General features: G+C 38.5%; 1 long non-coding RNA gene across 1 annotated transcript; it reads right to left on the bottom strand.

Moving 5' to 3' along the window:
• Positions 1–5,607: 5,607 nt before the first annotated feature.
• LOC139362899 (uncharacterized) lies at positions 5,608–13,001 on the bottom strand. The gene is made up of 5 exons (XR_011622478.1): positions 12,429–13,001; positions 12,184–12,335; positions 7,095–7,142; positions 6,524–6,595; positions 5,608–5,721 (listed from the first exon to the last, which is right to left on the bottom strand). It is a non-coding gene; the product is annotated as an uncharacterized lncRNA (long non-coding RNA).
• Between the last annotated feature and the right edge of the window lie 44 nt (positions 13,002–13,045).

Below are 13,045 nucleotides of genomic sequence, written 5' to 3' on the forward strand. Positions count from 1 at the left end.
GGGTGGCACCTGCCTGAGGCTGTGCATTGGGGGAAGGATGGTCAGGTCAACTGGGCTTCAGTGAGCAAGCCCAGGGAGACATGGGCTTGCCAAGAGCAGGCAATAAAGGTGTCATACTGCAGGCATGGTGAGCTGTCAGGTGGGCACAGAGGGGTAGGTATGGGGGCAGGGGGGTCCATGAGTGGGAGAACCCTCTCACTGCCCTGAACTCAGTCCACAGATCCCCCAGCCTTTTGAAGCACAGGCTGTACCTGGAGCTGCAGAGGGGGGCACTGCGCAGTGGACTGGTAAAAACGGGGTGAGCAGCCAGTCACTGAAGGGCTTTCGTTGCCCGTTTTTCTGATAAGCCACTGCACCCGGCCCCCAAAGCCACAAGCCAAGAGGGCCAAAAGCACTGAACTGAGGCATCACCTTTTTTCTTCACTGGCTCCCATAAGCCTCAGACCTCCCTGGCGTGTCTTGAGGATGAAGATCTCTCTTCCTTGTGCATGTAGGAACAGAAGCAACCAGTCATGTGTGCTAAGCCCACTCATAATGACTTTTGTGGACCTCCTCACTCCACTGACCTGTGAAACCCAACTGGAATTCCAGGGTCCAGAATTCACATTTGGTCCTAGAACCAGAGTTCAGCACCCAGGCCACAGCAGAAGTGGGCCTGTTAATTTCACGGCACAAGGCCCAAATCAGAAAACTTGCTTGACTATTCAGCTGCACCCAGGCAGTGTGTGTACTGTTCCAAGCAAGTCCCATCCTCTTCCTGCCTCCAATTACTTCACCTGCAACTTGTCATTTGTACCAGCTTTTTCTCTACCCCCGACATCCTATGGTTTTTGAAATTCCTCTGAAGACTGCATGAGCTAAGCTGTAAGGGTCACAGTACTCTAGCCTACTCAGGCTGTGCCAGGAAGAGAGATTTCTCAACCTACTTTGACTCTTAAGAGTCATGTATAAATAGTACCAACTCTAGCAGGAGGGCTGTCACATACTGAGATTCTTTCTGGTCTCCATATCAAAAGATACATTAGAATGACAAGGAAAATAAGACACAGACATAGCTGTTCTGCCTTTTAAAGAGCAGCCTCAGCCTGGTCACCCTGAACCACAATTTCAGGGTCTGTTTTAGCATGTCCCGCCTTCGAAAATAGTGGAACGGAGCCCCAAAATAGTCAAGGTCCAATGAAAAAGTGGAGAAGGGGCACCTCAGCAGCCTGTCACCCTGTAACAGAAACAGACCCTATCAACTAAGAAGCCATCTCATAAACTTAGACAACCATACTAGCAATGTGCACACACATCGGGCCTTTTAGTAAACAACCCAACAATTGAAGAAAAAAGCTTTTGAATTGAGTCTCAGGAAGAACCTCCACTGCCTGAACCAGCCTGTATGATGGATGCAACTGACAGTGTTAACTTGACTCGGGCATACCTGGAGTCTGACCCGGTATTAAAAAATGCTTCTGAGTGTTCAGAGTTCCAAGCTAAAAACTCTAGTAGGGGTCAATCTGGAGATTATTTTTTACCTTTGAGGAACATCTGAGCCCCTGGTCTGTCCCATTCTGTGGCATGGAATACAGGCCTCACAGGGGATTGAGGCCATTCCTTTTTTGTGAAATGAAGGCTGATAGGTGAAAGGTTGTTCAGAAAAAAAATGTGCTAAATAAAAATGCTATACAAACCAAGTGGGTGTGGTTATCCTGCTAAGCCCACTGACACTGGAGATTCTCCCCTTTATGTAAGTCCCCAGTAAAACTCCATCTCATTCACTGGTTCTGAGTCTCTTCTTTGACATCTTGAACCTGGTGCCATTTCCATGGGAGTGGAATTTGACACAACTTACCCCATAGTGAGGAAGGATTTAAGACTCTGCTCAATGTGCTTCCTAGCTCACCAAGGCATCAGCTATAGAAGGATGTAGTTGTTCTCTTTACCGCTCTTATCCAGGCCTCTTAGATGCACAGTCAGTGGAATACCAAAAAACATGACTAAGAAACACATCGTGGTCAGAAGCAAGAGTAATGCCAGAATAAGCAGTGACCACTTGGAAAACAAAAGGGAGCATTTTACTTTCTCCTTTGGCAGCCCTCAGCTTCTGTCATCACATTCTGGCTTCAGTGATGGTTTTTAAGGTCATCCTGCCTCTAGAGGAATCATGGGCCCTGGGTGGTAAACACCTTCACTTAATCCTCGTGCAACAAAGCTTTCTCTTGACAAATATGACCTCTGTGATCATGAGCTTCTAAGCAATCTGAACAATGCACAACCTGAAAATCTATGAAAGGGAGATGAGTAGGTCTGAGGGAAACTATTTTCCACTTTTTTTCCTTGGCAATTCTAAAAATTGTGATGGTAGACAAATGTGCAGAAGAGGACAGCATAGTATAACTCCTCATCATGTGAGTTTACAACCAAGAGGTTTAAATCCCAACTGTGAGAGCTCCAAATGAAAACCAGAAGTTACCTCACTGCGTCTGTCAATGATTGATTGCACAACATTTTGTCTATCATACTGAGGAGTCTTCACTGAGGAGTTTCCCATTGAAAATATAGAGATAAAGACAGGTAAAGGTAAAATAGCAACTCCATGAAATCATTAGATAAAATGTAGAAATGCTCATCTCACATCATTAGCATTTTCACATATATTTGCATGTATATCTACCCTTAAAGTTGACATTTTCGTAATCAGTTATATGTCAAGTTAAAATAAAAAAAAATTTCGACCAGGTGTGGTGGCTCATACCTGTAATCCCAGCACTTTGGGAGACTGAGGCTTGTGGATCACTTGAGGATAGGAGTTTGAAACCAGCCTGGCAAACATGGTGAAACCCCGTTTCTACTAAAAATACAAAAAAAAAAAAAAAAAAAAAAAAAAATGGCAGGCACCTGTAATCCCAGCTACTTGGGAGGCTGAGACAGGAGAATTGCTTGAACCCGGAAGGTGGACGTTGCAGTGAGCTGAGATCGTGTCACTGTACTCCAGCCTGGGCAACAGAGCAAGACTCCATCTCAAAGAAAAAAAAAAAAATTCTTTTTTCACAGCAAAAAGAAACACGCATGGTCCAGGCATGGCCTTGTGGAGTGGAGTGTGTGTGGCCCTCTCCTTGAAAAGAAGGAAGAACAGTCAGTGCCCTGCATTATGTGTGGGGGATTCATTAGGACACAAATAAAGAGTCAGTCAGGGCCTCAGCCTAGCAACACTGAGGCTTGAAGGGGGCTTCTGAAAGCAGCAGAAATGGCCTGTGGCACTGATACTAGGTAACCTGTAACAATAAAACATCTGCAAAGGGATCTTAGCAATCCTGCTAGGAGGCCCTGACTATACCCTGGATTGGAGGCTCCCGGGCTAGAGTGGCTGCCAGACAGCCTCAGCAAACGAGTCTTGACCAGTATGGCAGGGCTAATCTAAAATAGCTCATCTCTTCTGTTTACAAAGCAAAATATAGAAAAATAAAGTGAGAAAAAATGCAATCAAGAGAAATATAAAAATAAATTTAAAGTAATTGAAAAATAGAAAGGACAAATAAACTGAAATAAAATAGAGAAAAATAAAGAGAAATGTAATTAAGATCAGTGAAAATAAAATTAAGATGAACAATAAATACAAAAAATTAAGAGAAGCAAATGAAGTAATTTGCAATAAAATAAAATTTTAAGAATGAGGAAAATAAAATGAAAATTTAAAATTTGGAGAAAAAATAATATGGGATATGAATGGAAATTAAAGAAACTAAAATAAATTTTAAAATGTTACAAGCGAGATAAATCTAGAAAATTTGAAATGAAGGAAATGTAATGAGAAAAATAAGAAAATAGAAATTAATAGAAAAAAATGAAAGTAAATGAAAAAGAGAAACAATGATAAAGACAAATATGCAGAGAAATAAAGGTTAAAAAGAAAAATAAGACCTGGGGATAATCTACAAAACATTTGACCCAACAATAACATAATACATAATATTTCTAATAGCATATGGAACGTTTTCTAAGATAGGCAAACTTCTAAGACAGAATGCAAGTTTTAGCATACTTAAACAGATGGCAAGCACAACAAATAGTTCTGACTACAATAAAATATAACTGGAACTTAAAAACCAAAAGAAAACTAGCATGTCTGCATATATATGAAAACTAGACAAACTCTTGAATTCTATTTTTCAAGAGTTAGAACGTGCAAGTTTCTTTAGATGTTAATAGTATTTGAAATGATCTACAGATGAATGAGATCTCTTTAACAAAAATCCAGTGGTACTTTTTGCAGAAGTATGAAAATATTCTAAAGTGTTTGAGTCAATATTTAGCTGTGTCACCCAGGCTGGAGTGCAGTGTCATTATCATGGCTCACTGTAACCTTGACCTCTCAAGCTCATTTTATCCTCCCACCTGAGCCTCACAAGTGGTTTGTATTGCAGTAGCATGTCACCTTGCTCAGCAAGTTTTTGTAATTTTTGTAGAGACAGGATTTCACCATATTGCCCAGGCTGGTCTCAAACTGCTGGGCTCAAGCAATTCACTTGCCTTGGCTTCACAAAGTTCTGGGATCACAGGAGTGAGCCACCAAATATTGCCCTATAATTTCTATAAAAACTCAAAAAAACACAAGTAGCCAAACAACCTGGAAAAAAAGAATAAAGTCAGGCATCATTCTTTTTTATTTCAAAACATATTGCAAGGTTACAGTAATCAAAACAGTGTGGTGCTGGCATACAGACAGAAAAACACATGTTGAAACAGATAAGAGAAGCCAGAAAGATACCTACATGCATATCCTCAGTTTATTCTAAATGAGGGTTCCAAATCTTCATGTTGCAGAACTTTAGCAAAATTGGGTTCTTGTCACATGACAATGAAAGAATAGGTCAGGGACACTCTGAAGGATGAAGAGTAGAGTTGATTGGGTAAAAAGAAACAAAAAAAAGTAAAGAAAAAATCTCGACAAATTGAGTGGGAGTCCTGTTTACAGGCCCCCACCTCCCAGATTGCTGAACACCAGACCATCTCACAAGAACTGAAGTGGCCAGGTTCCTCCTCCCTGCACAAGGGGTGAACTTTCCATGGCTCCAGTTCCTTCCCCCAGTGTGCAGATGGACATTATTCAGAGAATCAGTTAGAAAAAGGCCTCATCTGGGACTAGCAGTCTGATTTTTCAGCCTTCAGGAGGTTTTAGGCTTGAAGGTGGGGTTTTGCCCAGGACCCCTTGGCTGTTTCCTAACTGTGTTATTTCCCCCTCTAAAGAAATACATCTAACTGTGGTTAGAATAAGGATAAGGATGAGAACAAAAAACACTTTTAAGTGCTTCCTGCTGACAGGGGTCACTGTTTTGGAAAACCAACAGTTAGATCTCCCTAAGAGGCCTATCTAAGTGTCCCCAGTGAAAGGGGCCATTGTTCAAAGTTCTGGTTGCATGACTGTTTAAAGTTTGGTAGCCTGAAGGTGAGAAGAATCAAACTGGGCTATTAAAAAACATGTATTAAAATGAAACAAGGGGAAGGTGTCAAGGACAGCTAAAAAATTCCAAGGTCTTTTATCAGTTTGCATAGGGAGAGGGAGGCCAAAAGCCCAACTGGAAAAATACATTTTTGACCTTTTGCCAGTGTGTCAGGCTTCTGGGTTCTTTTGCCCTGAATCCAGTCTTAAGCCAACCAGTCTAAGGTTTGGGAAATTAACTCTTCCAAGTTTGGAGGATACATCCGAGGGGATTGTATGTAGACATGATTACCAATCTGTAAAGAGAGGACAGAGGAGAAAAAAGGAAAAAAACATTTTTTCAAAGGAGTCCCAAGAGTCCAGGATGTATTCAAAAGTGGTATAGACTGAAGATTAATGGCTACTCATTTAGAAAGACAGGAACAGGTGTCCCTGATTTCTTTCTCTTCCTAGCAAATACCCAGCGTATGTTGAGGGATAGAAGAAAGAATGTTCTCTTTCCCACTTCCATTCTTGTATCCCCGAGTCCTAGTGATTGTGACAGGTTGCCACCAATAGGTGTCAAAACAGCTTTCACCCATGTTAACAGGGAGGCCTAGGGGGATGGAAATATCTCCTGCTACCCACATATGCCCTATCTCCCCTGCTGTAAGTGGTTCTGGAGTTCACTAGACCTCATTTATGCCATAGATCCTAGCATGATCTTTATCGATGAAATGGGAGGCTTGGCTTAATCAGCTGGAATTAGTCATGCTCACCTGCATTGTGCCTTTTAACCTCCATTATCTGCCTCTGAATTTCTCAGATCCAGTTTCTTTCCTAGGGCTTCAACCTGAAGCTTCGAATTGAGGTTGGGATAAAAATGTGTGTCAGGATATTGCATGGACTGCTTATGAGCTAAATGGTAAGATGAAGCTGTGGAATTGAGTCCTCTTTCCACAAGGGAGAGAAAAGAATGTCTTGTGACACACCCAGATAACTAGTGGCTATAGTTATGCTTGCTAAGATTTGGGTGGGCATCTGATTTATTCCCACCACTCTGCGGGATTGCAAGATAATTGCCCAGAACTAGAATATCAATCCAGATTTTTACATTACCTATCCTTTTTTGTTTCTTCTGAGCTGCAGTTGAAGATCACTAGTTGGTTCACAGGAATAAGCAGGGTTGGTCTAAAATGTAGGCAAAAATTCAAAAGTAGTAAGGTTAGAATTTAATGACAAATGTATAATAAGTTTTGAAACATAATCTTTTCTATCTAGTTCTCTTTTATTAAAAACAAATCATGATAGGACTGAATTGTTTGTAAAATAAACTTTAGTCTTATACTTGGTCTGATTATTTGCATAAAGTGCAGCAAGAATATTTCTACATAGGTCTCTTACATTGGCTTTGATGGAACTCTGTTCCACAAGAAATTTCAAATAGGACTTTCTAAAGTCAAGCTCAGTCAGGGGTTTGTGCCATCAAATACTTATAAGTAGTGTGATCCTCTCCTCTTATGATCCCAAGATAAACTTGGAGCTCCTGGGCCTGTCAGAAAGTGTCATTCTTTACCACAGATCAGGAACCCTGTACAAGGACTGCATAGATAAGGTATGAGGCTAGTTTTTCCCAAGGGGCTCTTACTGGCTCTGTAAGTTGAGATTGACTCCTTAAAGGGAAGCATACCCTTTCAGTCAAGGCCTTGGTAAAACAACCAGTTTCTCCAATTGTGTCCTGTTGCAAAAGAAAATGGATTACTATTACACTGATGCAAACAGCTATATTGCCATAAGTTAAGAATACTCACAACTGTTTCTCAAATTCTGGAGAAACCATGCAGAGAGAGACAAACAAACTCCAAATCTTGTTCACAGGAGTATACCTTAGTCAAATATTAAAGGCTGTAAATCACTCATAATAAGTTTCCTTGACTCTGGTAAACAATAAAAGGATCAGTAATGTTACAAGCAAAAGTCAAAAGATTACTTCAGTTTTCTACTAGTCCAATCCATTCAGTTAATTCTTTTATGTTTGATATTCATGAACATTTTAGCTTTTCATGAGTCCTGTACATTTATCCTGTATTCCAATGTCACAAGCTCCAACTTGTCAAAAGTTCTACAGCTGATTAAAAACCATTTTTTGAAAAAATCAAAACAAGAGAACAATTGTCTGTGTATAACAAAATGTCCAGAGTAGTTACAGTCAGAAACATGATTGACAAAAATTTAACATAAAACTTAACATACAAAAACTTAACATAAAATCCTTAATTATGGTTGATAGCACATACTTCAGAAATTAGAATTTTAGAAGTCCCATACAATTTTGGAACATGTATTAGTGTTAGTCACCAAAATATCATCTAAAGAATATTTAACACCATTTTGGCAATTTCATATAACTAAACATGTCATATAATCCTGTTTACCTCTCTTGTGGATACTCCAGGGGCCCTCTTTAGCATCCCAAAAGCCAGGAATTAGGAAAGACAATTTTGTAACTAAAGTTTGATTTTGAGAAGGATGTTGCATGTTAGGGGTTTAAAATACTTGATGTTATGAAATAAAATTCCAGATTGCCATAAATTACTTATTTAATCAAAATGATTTCTTAGAAATGTAAAAAGCAAAAACCTTTTATAATTCTTTACAAATTTTGCTAAAGAGCAGATTAGTGCCTTAAGAGTACCTTGTTGTGCATTTATTTCAATCCTTGATTTTACAAAAAATAACATATAATACCTTTTTGAATTTAATTAATGTTCACACACATAATTTCTTTGGCAAAATTTATTTTTGCAATCCTTCCACAACTTGTTTGAACTTTTAGCTTTATCTTATCTAACTCAAAACAATTATTTGACCTTAGCAATAATCAGCCTTCTTATAATCTTTTATTATAAACATATTTTACTGTTCTTTCACAACTCGTATGTAAATCTGCTTCCAATGGTTTCAATTACATGTTACAATGGTAACTTCTAGCAATTTTAACTTTAATGTAAAACCAGGTAAATTGTTTTAATTATGTGCTAGGTGCAACCAAGGGTTTGACACCTTTCAGCAAGGGTTTGACACCTTTCAGCATAATTAAGGGTGTGGTTAATTCCATTTGTCCTCACACAGTTGTGAAGCAAAGTTGAACTGTTCTCAAAATCCAAAAAATCAGTTTATAACCTTAAAATATATAGCAAACCTAGTGTCTGACCTGCATAATTTAGTTCACCTACTCATATATTGATGACATTTGTGTTTTACCAATAATCTTTAAGGCTGCTTTTATTTCTCAAAGATTAAAGTCATGTGAACCAAAAGGTACACAGCTTTTATCTTCACTTAAAAAATATTTGATCCAAGTTCTCATCATTCTTTAAGTAAATTTATTAGAGCTCTTTTTTATAGACACCACACACACAACACATACATAACTACACAGACAGGCAGAAGAAAACCCAGTAGCCATAAGATTTTTTATTTGCCAGTTTCCTGATTGAATTACTGGCCTCTCCTGCATGCATTAGAGTGGCAAGACAAAATGAAGAAAAAGAATTCAATTGGCTGAGAAAAAACCTTTCCCAGCAAAACAAGATCCCAGAAGAGAAAAACATAAAGGTCTTTTAAATATACCTATAATTTGGATATCCACTTTTAATTAAGTTGAGTACTCTTTAAGAAAATACTGTTAAATTCTTTATTACCTGACTCTAGCAGTGCCAAGCAGCCAGTATTTCTTGCTTTCAAACTTTACCAAAGGTGACTTACCAGGTGCTCCGAGGAAAAAAAAAAAATTAAGGTAGTTTGGGAAGGGGAAGAGAATCCTCAAATGGCAAAAGTTACATACTGATATGAAACCAGAAGGGACTCATTCCCTAAGCCTGGATTAAACCTAGGCCACCATTGTAAAATGGCAGAGGTCAAAACGAAACATTGCCACGTGGTTACAAGTCATACTCCTAAAAACATAAAACAAGATGAAGGCCTGCAGCAAAATTTCCTAACAACCTTAGAGAATGACATACAAAGCACACCAGATTGACCACAGGTCAAGATCAACCTCACAAATACCCTTTCACAATTAAAGCTCTACAGAGAATATAAACAGTGAACGTTGGGGTCCAAGCCCAGCAAAACTTTTTCTAAGAAGTAAAAAAGCCTTTTGCTTAAAAGTAAACTGCTGACAGGGTGAAGAAAAAAAAAAAAAGTCTTAAGTGTAGGGCAGGGAAGGAAAGTTTCATTCTTACGCAAACAGGTTTCTTCAACAGAGAGAAAAACTTAATTGCTGTTGGATGAGGCTGGATTCCTTCACAGGTGAAGGGGAAGACACCATGAATGCCTGGCATTTTCCAGCCCAGAGGAGATAAGGGTGAGGAGCCGCCATTCACCTGTCCATTCCACATGTGCCTGGGGCTGTTGGGAATGGTGGTGCACAGGTTTCCTCTACCCCTGGGAGAAGTCCAAGGATGAAAAGGCTTACAAACAAAAGAGAAATAGATTTTTTTGGTTTACATCTTACTTTTCCTCAAGCCCCACATCTAGACACTGAAATGTTTTAGAACTTTTTCCTTAGTTCAGCTAAAACCAGGATCTTGTCACCTGACCAGGAACGAATAGGCTATCGGACACACTGAAGGGTGAGGAGTAAAGTTTATTGGGCAAAAAGGAAAAGGAAAAAGAAAAAAACTGTCAGCAAAGTGAGAGGGACACCTGTTAACAGGCCCCCACCTCATATTGACAAACACTAGGTCACCATATAGCAACTGAAGAGTCCAGTCTCCTCCCTTGCCAAAAGACGTGAATTTTCATGGCTCCACCTGCTTTTCCCAGTGCACAGGTGGGCATTATTCAGAGAGAAACAATCAGGAAAGGGTGGGCTTCATCCGAAACCAGCAGTCCAGTTTTTCAGCCTTCTTACTGTTTTAGGCTTGAAGGTGGAGTTTCGCCCAGGACCCTTGACTGTCTCCTGTCTCTATCACTCAAAATGAGAAAAGGTCCCTTGGCTATCTCCTGTCTCTATCACTCAAAATGAGAAAGGAACAGTCTTTTTAACAAATGGGTTGGAGAATACCGAATATCCAAATTATAAAAAATAAAGTTGAGCCTTAGCACAAGCATGAGCTTAAAATGAAGTAAGACTTATTTTTTTATAGCTGTTGTAAATAATTTTTTTCTTGAATTTCTAGTTCAGATGGCTTATTCTTGGCGTGTAAAAATGCTCCTAGTAATTTTTGTATGTTAATTTGGTATTCTGCCACTTTACTGAATTTCTTTATTAATTCTCAAGATTTTTAGTGTAGTATTTAAGTTTTGCTGTATAGACAATTATGTGATCTGCAAACAGAGAAAATTTGACTTTCTTCTGGTTTATTTGGATGTCTTTTATTTCTTTCTCTTGCATATATGATCTGGCTGAGACTTCCAGAACTCTGTTGAATAAAAGTGATAAAAGTAGACATCATTATCTTGTTTCAGGTCTTAAATAAAAAGCTTTCTTCTTTTTCTGTTCAGTGTGATATCAGCTATTGATTTGTCTTATTTTGCCTTAACTGTGTTGAGGTACGTATCATCTACACCTAATATGTTTTGTTCAGATGTTTTAATCACAAAAGCATGTTAAAATTTTCCAAATACTTTTTTCCACATCTAGAATAAAAAATAAAGGTGTCTAGCAGTAAATTTAATTAAAAAGATAAACACTCTCTACACTATAAATTATAAAACTTTGATGAAGAAATGGGAAACATAAAAAATTTGAGAGTTGTTTTTTGCTCATGAGTTATAAAAAATTTTGTTACAATGGCTATGCTACTCAAGGTAACCTACAGATTCAATGCAAACTCTAAAAATACCAATGACATTTTTTCACAGAAATGGAAAAAACAGGCCTAAAATTTATGGGGAACCAAAAACAAACAAACAAACAAACAAACAAAAAACCTCCCCAAATAGCCAAAGTAATCTTGTGAAAAAATAACAAAGCTGAAAGTATCAAACTGTCTGACTTTAAAATATACTGCAAAGCTATAACAAGCAAAGCAGCATGATACTGGCATAGAAAACAGACACATAGAGCAAACTATTCAGTGATACCAGTAATAAATTCATAAACCTAGAGCCAAATAATTTTAAGTTGTTTAGAACACACGTAAGAAAAGACAATATTTTCAATGAATGGTGCTAGGAAAGTTGATTTTTTTAAATACAGAGGAATACAACTAGGTGCCTATCTGTTACCATATTAAAACAACTTAATTAAAAATAAATGGAAGATTTGAATGTAAAACTTATAAAACTCTTTGAATAAAACACAGAAAAATTCTTTACCAAATAGGACAGGGAAAAAACATTTTAAATAAGACCTCGAAAGCACAGGCAACAAAAGCAAAAGCAGACAAGTGAAATTACCGGAAATTAAAAAAAAAAATATATATATATATGTGTGTGTGTGTATATATATATACACACATATATATATGTTTTGCTATATATATATATAGCAAAAATAACAGAGTGAAGAGACAACTTACAGTGTGGGAGAATATATTTGCAAAATATATGACAAGGGATAAACATACAGAACATATGACTTAACAGCAAAAATAACACACAATTTAGTTATAGGCAAGAGACCTTAAGTGACATTTCTCTGAAGAAGACATACAAATGGCCAAGTACATGCAAAAATGCTCAACATTATTAGAAAAATGCAAATCAAAGTCACAATAAGATACCAAACCACTCCAGTTAAAATGACTATAATCAGAAATGATACGTACCTGGCCCTTTCAACAGGAGGTGTTATGACGTATCTCTGGTCCTATCATTTGTGTGATATGACTCTCCTGCCTGGACACCGCCCACAAGGGGCATTGTGCCGTACTGTTGGGCATAGCCCGGAAGTTATGCAACTTTTCTGCCAGGAACTTGCCTACAAGGAGAACATTGGAACATTTCTGCCTCAGCATTTAGGTTATATGGCTGTCATGCCTTTAATTACCACAGAGTAAATTTTGACATTTACCTAGGCACAGCTCACAGGCATGGTTATGACTCTCATATGTGGACCCCACAAATAGGAGTAATTTTGACTCTTGTAACTTGCTTTATAAACACGAGTGATGTCTTGGATCTCTTTCTGGTAAAAAGGTCACAGAAGATTATAACAGCCTCAGATAATTACAGCCCTTGGCTTGTACAGAGAGTGTCAAAACAGAACCCAGCAGAAGAGAAATTGTGAGTCTCATGCACACCCCACTGACTGTAAGGACTGTCACCATCTCACATATATGAAACCAACTGTCACACATGAAAACCGGACATGTGTGGTATTGTAAATCTCATCTCTGGAATATTTTCTCGGTGTGACGGTGAGATAAATCTTTGCTAAGCATCTGTGTGATTTGACTCTCCAGACTGGTTCCAGCCCATATATGGGATTGTGGTCTCTACCTGGGCCAACCTCTAGATAATGTGACTCTCTTGCCTGGGCCCTTCTCTCAGTAAGGACTGTGACTTATCACTGGCTCTAACACCCAGATGATGTTAATTCTTGCCTGGACCATGCCAAGAGACATCATTGTGACACATCACTGTGTCCACCACTTAGGTGATGTAACTCTCTCTCTGGAATGGACCCTG

This window comes from Macaca nemestrina, chromosome 4 (assembly GCF_043159975.1).
Source record: "Macaca nemestrina isolate mMacNem1 chromosome 4, mMacNem.hap1, whole genome shotgun sequence".
Taxonomy (NCBI): domain Eukaryota; kingdom Metazoa; phylum Chordata; class Mammalia; order Primates; family Cercopithecidae; genus Macaca; species Macaca nemestrina.